Here is a 9714-nt window from a genome sequence, read left to right on the forward strand (position 1 = left end):
AGCCTAAGTGCTCATCAGTAAATAAGTGAATACATAAACCATGCCACATTTACACAATGGAATAATACTCAGTAGAAAGAAAGAAGGAGCTCCTACCCTTCGCAACAGCATGGATGGAACTACAGAGCACTACACTAAGTGAAGTAAGCCAGGCGGTGAAGGACAAAAACCATATGATCTCAGGTATAGTTGAAACCTAATCAACAAAACAAACAAGTAAGCAAAATATGACCAGTGGCATCGAAATAAAGAACAAACAGACAGTAACCAGAGGGGAAAGGGGAAAGGGATAATGGGGGAAAATAGGGGAAGGGCCATCAGCCATCAAAGACATCTATAAAGGACAGATGGACAAAGTCAAAAGTCGTAAATTTAAGGGTGGGAAATGGGGATGGATGGGGCTGGTGAGTGAGGTGAGGTGAAAATGGAAACAACTTCACTTGAACAACAATAAAAAATATCCTTTTTTTTTGGTAATGGGTTTTCCGCCAGAACACTGGTGTCAAGAAAACCACCACTAAATCGAAGCCAAAATGGGAAAGGAAAAGACTCACATCAATGCTGTGGATATTGGACTTGTGGATTCAGGCAAGTCCACCACTACTGTCAATCTGATCTACAAATGTGGTGGGATCAACCAAAGAACCATTGAAAAATTTGAGAAGGAGGCCACATAGATGGGGAAGGGCTCCTTCACGTATGCCTGGGTCTTGGATAAAGTGAAAGCTGAATGTGAGCATGGTATCACCATTGATATCTCCCCGTGGAAATTCAAAACCAGCAAGTATTATGTGACCATCACTGATGCCTCAGGACACAGACACTTCATAAAATACATGATTACAGGGACATCTCAGGCTGACAGTTCTGTCCTGATTGTTGCTGCTGGTGTTGGTGAGTTTGAAGCAGGTATCTTTAAGAATGGACAGACCTGTGAGCATGCCCTTCTGGCTTACACACTGGGTGTGAAACAGCTGATTGTTGGTGTTAACAAAATGGATTCTACTGAGCCACCCTAAAGCCAAAAGAGATATGAGGAAATTGTTAAAGAAGTCAGCACCTACATTAAGAAAATTGGCCACAACCCTGACAGTAGCATTTGTGCCAGTTTCTGATTGGACGGCGACAACATACTGGAGCCAAATGCTAACATGCCTTGGTTCAAGGGTTGGAAAGTCACCTGTGAAGATGGTAGTGCCTGTGGAACCATGCTGCTTGAAGCTCTGGATTGCGTCCTTCCACCAACTCGTCCAACTGACAAGCTCCTGAGTCTGCCTCTCCAGGATGTCTACAAAATTGGTGGCATTGGTATTGTTCCCGTGGGTGGAGTGGAGACTGATGTTCTCATACCTGGCATGGTGGTCACCTTTGCTGCAGTCAACGTTACAACTGAAGTAAATTCTGTTGAAAGGCACCATGAAGCTTTGAGTGAAGTTCTTCCTGGGGACAATGGGCTTCAGTGTCAAGAACATGTCTGTCAAAGTTCATCATGGCTGGTGACAGCAACAATGACCCACCAATGAAAGCAGCTGGCTTCACAGCTCAGATGATTATCCTCAACCATCCAGGCCAAATCAATGCCAGATGTGCACCTGTTCTGGATTGTCACACAGCTCATATTGCTTGCAGATTTGCTGAGCTGAAGGAGAAGATTAATCATCACTGGGAAAAAGCTAAAAGATGGCCCAAAGTTTTTGAAATCTGGTGATGTTGCCATTGTTGATATGGTTCCTAACAAGCCCATGTGTGTGGAGAGCTTCTCTGACTATCCTCCTCTGGGCTGCTTTGCTGTTCATGACATGTGACAGACAATTGCTGTTGGTGTCATCAAAGCAGTGGACAAGAAGGCAGCTGGAGCTGACAAAGTCACCAAGTCTGCCCAGAAAGCTCAGACAGCTAAATGAATATCATCCCCAAAACCTGCCACCGCAGTCTTAATCAGTGGTGGAAGAACAGTCTCGGAACTGTTTACCTCAATTGGCCATTTAAGTTTAATAGTAAAGGACTGGTTAATGGTTACAATGCATCATAAAACCTTCAGAAGGAAAGGAGACTGTTTTGTGGACTACTTGGGGTTTTTTGTGTGGCAGTTTTTAAGTTACTAGTTTTTAAAATCAGTACTTTTTAATGGAAACAACTTGACCAAAATCTGCCACAGAATTTCGAGACCCATTAAAACAAAGTTTAATGAGAAAAAAAAATATATATATATATATTATAAAAATGCCCTGGCTAGTGTGGCTCAGTGGGTTGAGCAAAGGCCTGCGAACCATAGGGTTGCCTGTTCGATTCCAAGTCAGGGCACATTCCTGGGCTGTGGTCCAGGTCCCCAGTAGGAAGCATGCAAGAGGCAACCACACATTGATGTTTCCGTACCTCTCTTTCTCCTTCCCTTCCCTTTTCTCTAAAAATAAATAAAATCTTTTTAAAAAGAAAAACAACCTATAGACTTCACCAAAAAACTACTCAACCTAATAAGTGAATTTGGCAAAACAGTGGGATTCAAAGTCAATATTCATAAATCGAAGACATTTTTGTACACCAACAATGAAATATCAGAAAGAGAAATTAGGGGCAAAAATCTGATTTGCTATAGCAACAAGAAAAATGAAGAACCTAGGAATAAGCCTAACCAAGGAGGTAAAAGACCTGTACTCAGAAAACCACACAACACTGAAGAAAGAAATTAAGGGAGACACAAGTACATGGAAGCATATACCATGTTTATAGATTGGAAGAATGAACACCATCCAAATGTCTATACTATCTAAAGCAATCTATAAATTAGATGCAGTCCCTATTAAAATACCAATGACATAGTTCACAGATCTAGAGCAAACATTGCAAAAATTTATATGGAACTGTAAATGACCTGGCATAGCCTAAGCAATTGTGAGAGGAAAAATAAACAACAACAAAGTAGAAGGGATCATAATACTTGGTATCAAACTATATTACAAGACCACTGTAATCAAAACAGTATGGTACTGGCAAGAACAGACACATAGATCAATGGAATAGAATAGAGAACCCAGAAATATACCAAACAAGGGCAAAATAGAAACATACACACAGAAAGAAAGAGCAAACTGACAGTGATTGAGAAGTACAAAGGGAGAAAGAAGGGAAAAGGTCAAGTCAAGGAACTTCTATAAAGGACCCTGGACAAAGACAGCAGTGTGAGAGGATGGAGGAGATAGGGAGGATGGAATGTGGGAGGTGGGGAATGTGTAGGACATGGGAGAGTAATGGGGGGAAATGGGGACAACTGTAACTGAACAATAAAAAGCATGTATGAACATTAAAGACATTGCTAAATATTCTGTTATTTTTAAATGAAACTATAAATTTTAAGGAAGCTGTTAAGAGACAGAATTAAAGGTAGAATATATTTATAGTTTTGTTATATAACCTTATTTATGATCTTTGGTTCTTTTACTTGTCGTTTGTGTGCCTAGTATCCTTTTCTTACTCAAACTCTTCTTGTTCTCACCATCTCCTTTAGGATGATTTTATGAAATTTACTATATGCCTACAGATTAGAGTCAAAACAATACATTTTATACCTGTTGGTTTATAAAATTGCCTTTTAAAACCATTAAAAAGTCAGATATGCATTTATACGTTCTTTTTCTTTAAAGATTTCATTTATTCATTTTATACAGAGGGGAAGGGAGGGAAGAAAGAGGGAGAGAAACATCAGCGTGTGGTTGCCTCTCTTGTGGCATTCACTAGGGACCTGTCCCAAAACCCAGGCATGTGCCCTGACTGGGAATCAAACCTGTGACCCTTTGGTTCGCAGCCTGCACTTAATCTACTGAGCTACACCAACCAGGGCTGGTCTTTTGTTATTCTAGGATTATTTTGAGTGATGTCTTGTTGTTTTATTTTTTCCTTTTGTACAGATTCATATTTCTGTGCGAGATGACAGTTTTTCTTTAGTATTTCTTTTATTTTATTTTATTTTAAATTTTATTTAGTTATTTTTCAAGTACAGTTTTTTGTCTATTTTTTCCCCATCCCAGCCTCCTTCTTTAGTATTTCTTGTAAGGTGGGTTTGAGAGCAATGAATTTTCTCACTTTTTATTTATTTGGGAATCTCTTTATCTCACCTTTATTTTTGGAAGATATGTTGCCTGAGGTAAGATTCATAGTTGACAGAATCTTCTTGTACACTTTGACTATTCCATCTGATGCCTTGTGGCCTCCATAGTCTTCAATGATCAGTTACAGACTCATGTGACTCTTTTCTTTCATAATTGGTTGTTTTTCTCGTCGTCTTTTGACATTTTTTTTTTTAGTTTGGGATATGACCTTTATTGAGCTTATCCACTGGAGTGGAAATAATGTCTGTACAAAACCAAAAGTTTGTTACTATAACTTCTGCATCACAATTAAAATCCAAAGAGTTTTTAAAAAACAGACAACTCAGTTAAAACCCATTATTTCAGAATTCAACTTTTTTGAATCCACCGCAACACTTAAATATGGTTAAGACTTAAATATGGTTAAGAATGCAGAAGTTTGGTTCGTTGGAATGCTAACTAAACCTCCGACTTGCTCAAATAGAATTACAAAACAGTAAAATTGTGTTTTTCAGAGAGATACAGTCCACTGGAATCACCAACACTGGACAGCTGTCAGAGTATTTAGAGTCCTAAGGTAATAAGCAATCCTGCAAGCCTTTGGACAGTCTTCTGTAGTTCTTTCTTCTCAGAGATCTGTGTATGGGTAGAATGACACCACCACCAGCAATTGTAGCCTTGATGAGAGTTTAATTCTCCATCTCCACGAATAGCGAGTTGCAAACGAGGAGGGGTAATATGCTTTACCTTTAAGTCCTTTGAAGCATTTCCTGCCAATTCAAGTACCTCTAGGGTGAGGCACTCCAGAATGGCTGCACTGTACACAGCAGCAGTCGTGCCCATACGTCCAAGACTGCTCTTCCTAGATTTCAGGGGCCTATGAATACAGCCCACCGGAAACTGCAAGCTGGCTCTCTGTGAGTGGGAAATCGCCTTTGTCTTGGCCTTTCCGGACTATTTCACAGCCTTACCGCCAACCATTTCGAATTCTGGGGAATGCTCAAACAAGCAAGGCAGAGAAAGGACCAGTCAAACACCCAGAGAGACCCCACTGCCTATTCATTCCATCGCAAGGTGATTCAAACTGCCTCAGCATTTCTAATATAATGGGTCTGTTGGTGGATTTTGTTGTGCATATTTCACTTAAATTTCATTCAGTTTAGATGTGTGTGGGATTAATAACTTTCACTGAACAGTTTTCACATTTTTCAGCATCTTTCTATAAATGTTTTTACTGGTCATTTCATTCTCTGACCCCATAGATACAAAATTAACATCACTTTTATACACCAATAATGAACTTGCAGAAGATGAAACTAAGAAAGCAATCCCATTTACCATTTCAACAAAAATATGTGGTAGCTACAAATAAACTTAAACATGGAGGTAAAAGACCTGTACTCTAAAAGCTATTCCCCATTGAAGAAAAAAATAGCAGAAGACACATGCAAGTGGAAGCATATACTGTGTTCACAGATTGGAAGAATTAACATCATTAAAATGTCCATACTACTGAAAGCAATCTGTAGATTCAATGTGATTCCTGTTAAAATACCAGTGGCATATTTCACAGATCTAGAATCTAGAACAAACATTCCAAAAATTTGTATGGAACCCAAAAAGACCCAGAATAGCTTCAGCAAACCTGAGAAACAAAAACAAAGTTGGAGGGATCACAATACTGGATATTAAAGTATACTCAAAATCACTGTAAGAAAAAAACAGCCTGGTACTGGCAAAAGAACAGGCATATACATCAATGGAAAAGAACAGCAAGCCCAGAAAGCAACCTGCTCCTTTGTGGTCAGTTTTATTTGACAATGGAGGCAAGAGAATATGATGGCATAAAAGAAGCCTCTTCAGTAATTGGTGTTGGGAGAATTGGACTGGTACATGCAAAAAAGGAAACTAAACCACCAACATTGTGCACTTGCAAAACAAAAAAGTCGAGGAGAATGGAATGTTCATATTTTAGAGTTAAGCATTGAAATATTTACCATCATAAAATAAAATGAATTTAGGTATTTAAAAATAATCAGGAAGAGGAGAAGAACAAAAAATATTCATGAAATTGGAGGTTCCTCCACTATTCTCTCTTGTACAGTGGTTCTCAGAGTATGGTCTGTCAACAGCAGAATTTTTATTGTGCTTCCCCCTGACAAAATATAAGCTGCAACTCAACTAGGGCTGTTGTGTTCAGTGATTTATTCTAAGTGCCTAGAGCAGCACCTAGCACACAAAAGTATTCAGAAAAAAATGTTGAATAAAATTTCCAGATGTTTTCTTATGAATTTATGTACACATATACAGATCCAGAGAAATAAAAATAATGGCAATAGTATATGTTTTATATCTTACACATGAACTTCAAGACAACTCAGGTGTCTACGAGCTTGCGTTAAGTAACTGTTGTTACAATTCTCTTCAACCAAAGCACTCAGTGCACTATATTATGATTGTCTAAGTATTTGTCAGTCTCCTTCATCAGACTATGAGTGCGTGAGGATACGAATTATAGTTTATTCATCTCTGTAGCCCCAGGGGATGACTCATAGCAGGCACATAAGATTTGTTAAATGAAGCCCTGGCTGGTGTAGCTCAGTGGATTGAGCATGGGCCTGTGAAACACACGATCGCTGCTCGATTCCCAGTCAGGGCACATGCCTGGGTTGCAGGCCAGTTCCCAGCAGGGGACTCATGACAGGCAACCATACGTTGATACTTCTCTCCTTCTCCCCTTCCCTTCCCTTCCCTTCCCCTCTAAAGATAAATAAATAAAATCTTTAAGAAAAGATATGTTAAATGGACACGTGTATGAATGAATGACTGGAAGAAGGTTAACTCCATTTTATCACTGCTATAGTCTTCTATTAGAGTGTTGTGTCTTATTCTTAGCGAGGTCAATATATAACATACAAGAAAATTCAAGAGCCGGCTCATAAAGGTTCATTTGGATAAAACCCAGCAGAACAATTTGGAACACAAGGTTGAAACTTTCTTTTGTCTATAAGAAGCTAATAGGCAAAGATGTTAATTTTGAACTCCCAGAGTTTCAGCTGTAAACAAAAACTACCAAATAAGCCCTGGCTGGCATAGCTCAGTGGATTGAGCGCGGGCCTGCGAACCAGAGTATTGCAGTTCGATTCCCAGTCAGGGCACATGCCTGGGTTGCAGGCCAGTTCCCGGCAGGGGACGCATGAGAGGCAACCACACATTGATGTTTCTCTCCCACTCTTTCTCCTTCCCTTCCCCTCTCTCCAAAAATAAATAAAGAAAATATATAAAAAAAACTACCAAATAAAATACCATTCTCGGTAAAACAAAAAAGTGAAGAAAATTTTGTTTTACTTAAAAGATGTAAAAGCTTGATTTAAAAGTAGTTAATTTATAAAATTACTCACAGGACTTTTTTCCGAAACAAGTGCATTTAGGGCAGAAAAAGAAGGTTTGCCACAATGAGGCATCCTATCCTCTCCTTAGCTCCAGATTGGTAATTCGCAGAGGGATTAATATTAGTGTATTTGAAGGTAAGATTATATCCCTATGTCATTTTCAAAATATTGCAAGTACGGGCCACCCCACCCCAGCAACCAAGTTTCTCTTTACTTTTTAACTGATTTTTGAGAGAGAGAGAGAGAGAGAGAGAGAGAGAGAGAGAGATCAATCTGCTGTTCCACCCTCTTGTGCATTCATTGGCTGATTCTCTCAGGTGCCCTAACTGGGGATCAAACCTGCAACCTTGGCATATAGGGACAATGTTCTGAACAGCTGAACTACCCAGCCAGGGTCCAAGTTTCTCTTAATTGCATGTTACAGAGAAGGGGAAGGTAACTGATGTTTACTTATATTGTTATGTATTAGATACATTCCACATGTTAATCCTATTTATTCCTCATAAAAGCTCTTAGAGAAAGATACTGCTATTTCTGTCTTATAGATGAGAATGTTGAGGTCAGAGTGCTATCTTACCTATGATCACTCACAGGCAAAATAATAAGGCAAAAATATAAGCTTAATGTTAAGTGTCTTTGCCTGGGTCAACTATCATATTCCAGACTGACTATTCAAATAGTCTTGTCGAGCTGGAGGTATAACCTGAGGTAGGACAGTGTTAAGAGTGCTGTTCTAGATCATAGACTGGCCACTAAGATAAGGTCATTAATGTAGGCAGAGGTTTTTCACAGGGACATGTGGATTGGGAGGAAGTTACTGGTAAGAAAAAGTATGGTGGCAGAGTGGGAAAGAGAAGTCGTTAGGGTAAAGCTGTAACCAAAGAAGTAAGCAGAGGAGGGAGATAAGAAATGTAGCGGCTGCTTCAGAGGCAGTTGTTTTGCTGCTGAAAGAAGTTTGATGCCAAATATTTATGAATTGTGGCTTAGAGTTTGTCAATACTGTGCTGGGTTCAGTTTGTAATGTTCTTAAAAAACATTAAGGAGTAGCCCTGGCTGGTGTGGCTCAGTGGATTGAGCGCAGGCTGAGAACCAGAGGGTCACTGGTTCGATTGCCAGTCAGGGCACATGCCTGGGTTGCAGGCCAGGTCCCCAGTAGGGGACACATGAGAGGCAACCACACACTGATGTTTCTCTCTCACTCTTTCTCCTTCCACTCCCATCTGTCTAAAAATAAATAAATAAAATGTTTTAAAAAATATTAAGGACTAAAGGAGGGGTGGGGCACAAGCTGTGACTTCTGTAGTCCCAGATTTCTTTCTTTTAATTTTTTATTATTTTTATTGTGGTAAAATAGATACCATAGAGTTTGCTATTTTAACCATTTTAAGTGTATAATTCAGTAGCATTAATTATATTCACAATGTTGTACAACAACTGGCACTATCTATTTCCAAAACTTTTTAAATCACCCCAATAGAAACTCTGTGCTCATTAGGTAACAAATCTGTTTTTACCTTCTTCTGCAGCCCCTGGTAACCACTTACCTACTTTCAGTCTCTGTGAACTTGCCTAGTCAAGGTATTTCATAGAAGTAGAATGATATAATATTTGTCCATCTCTGTCTGGTTTGTTTCATTTAACACAATGCTTTCAAGGTTCATGTATATGGCAGTATGTATGAGAAATTCATTGTTTTCATATATATATATATATATATATATATATATATATATATATATAACACACACACATATATATATGTATCTTATATTTTGTTTATCCATTCATCTGTTTGATGGACACTGAGTTGTTTCCACCTTTTGTATACTGTGAATAATACTGCAATGAACATCGGCATAAATGCATCTGTTCCTGATTCTATTTTCAATTCTTTTGTGGTATATATATACCTAGGGGAGGAATTGCTAGGTCATACGGTAACTCTATGTTTAATTTTTGGAGGAACTAAAAACTGTTTTCCACAGTGGCTGCACCATTTTACATTTCCATCAGGCAAAGTACAAGGGTTCCAATTTTGCCACCTCCTTGACAATGTTTGTTTTCTTTTACTGAAAAATTGTAGATGTGAAGTAGTATGAGTGATATCTCATTGTGGTTTGCATTTGAATTTCCTTAATGACTAATAATGTTGGGCTTATTGGCCAGTTTTATATTATCTCTGGAGAATGTCTCCTTCGAGCCCAGTTTTTCCCTTTTTAATATTTTTATTGTTGACA

At 38.7% G+C, this 9714-nt stretch overlaps 2 pseudogenes; one reads left to right on the top strand and one right to left on the bottom strand.

Moving 5' to 3' along the window:
- The first annotated feature begins 533 nt into the window (after positions 1-533).
- Positions 534-1911, top strand: LOC119037374 (elongation factor 1-alpha 1-like; annotated as a pseudogene).
- A 2746-nt stretch (positions 1912-4657) lies between these two features.
- On the bottom strand, positions 4658-5066 carry LOC119037373 (histone H2A.Z-like; annotated as a pseudogene).
- Positions 5067-9714: the final 4648 nt, after the last annotated feature.

The sequence above is a fragment of the Artibeus jamaicensis genome, unplaced genomic scaffold, assembly GCF_021234435.1.
Source record: "Artibeus jamaicensis isolate MK-2021 breed Jamaican fruit bat unplaced genomic scaffold, CSHL_Jam_final contig_240, whole genome shotgun sequence".
Taxonomy (NCBI): domain Eukaryota; kingdom Metazoa; phylum Chordata; class Mammalia; order Chiroptera; family Phyllostomidae; genus Artibeus; species Artibeus jamaicensis.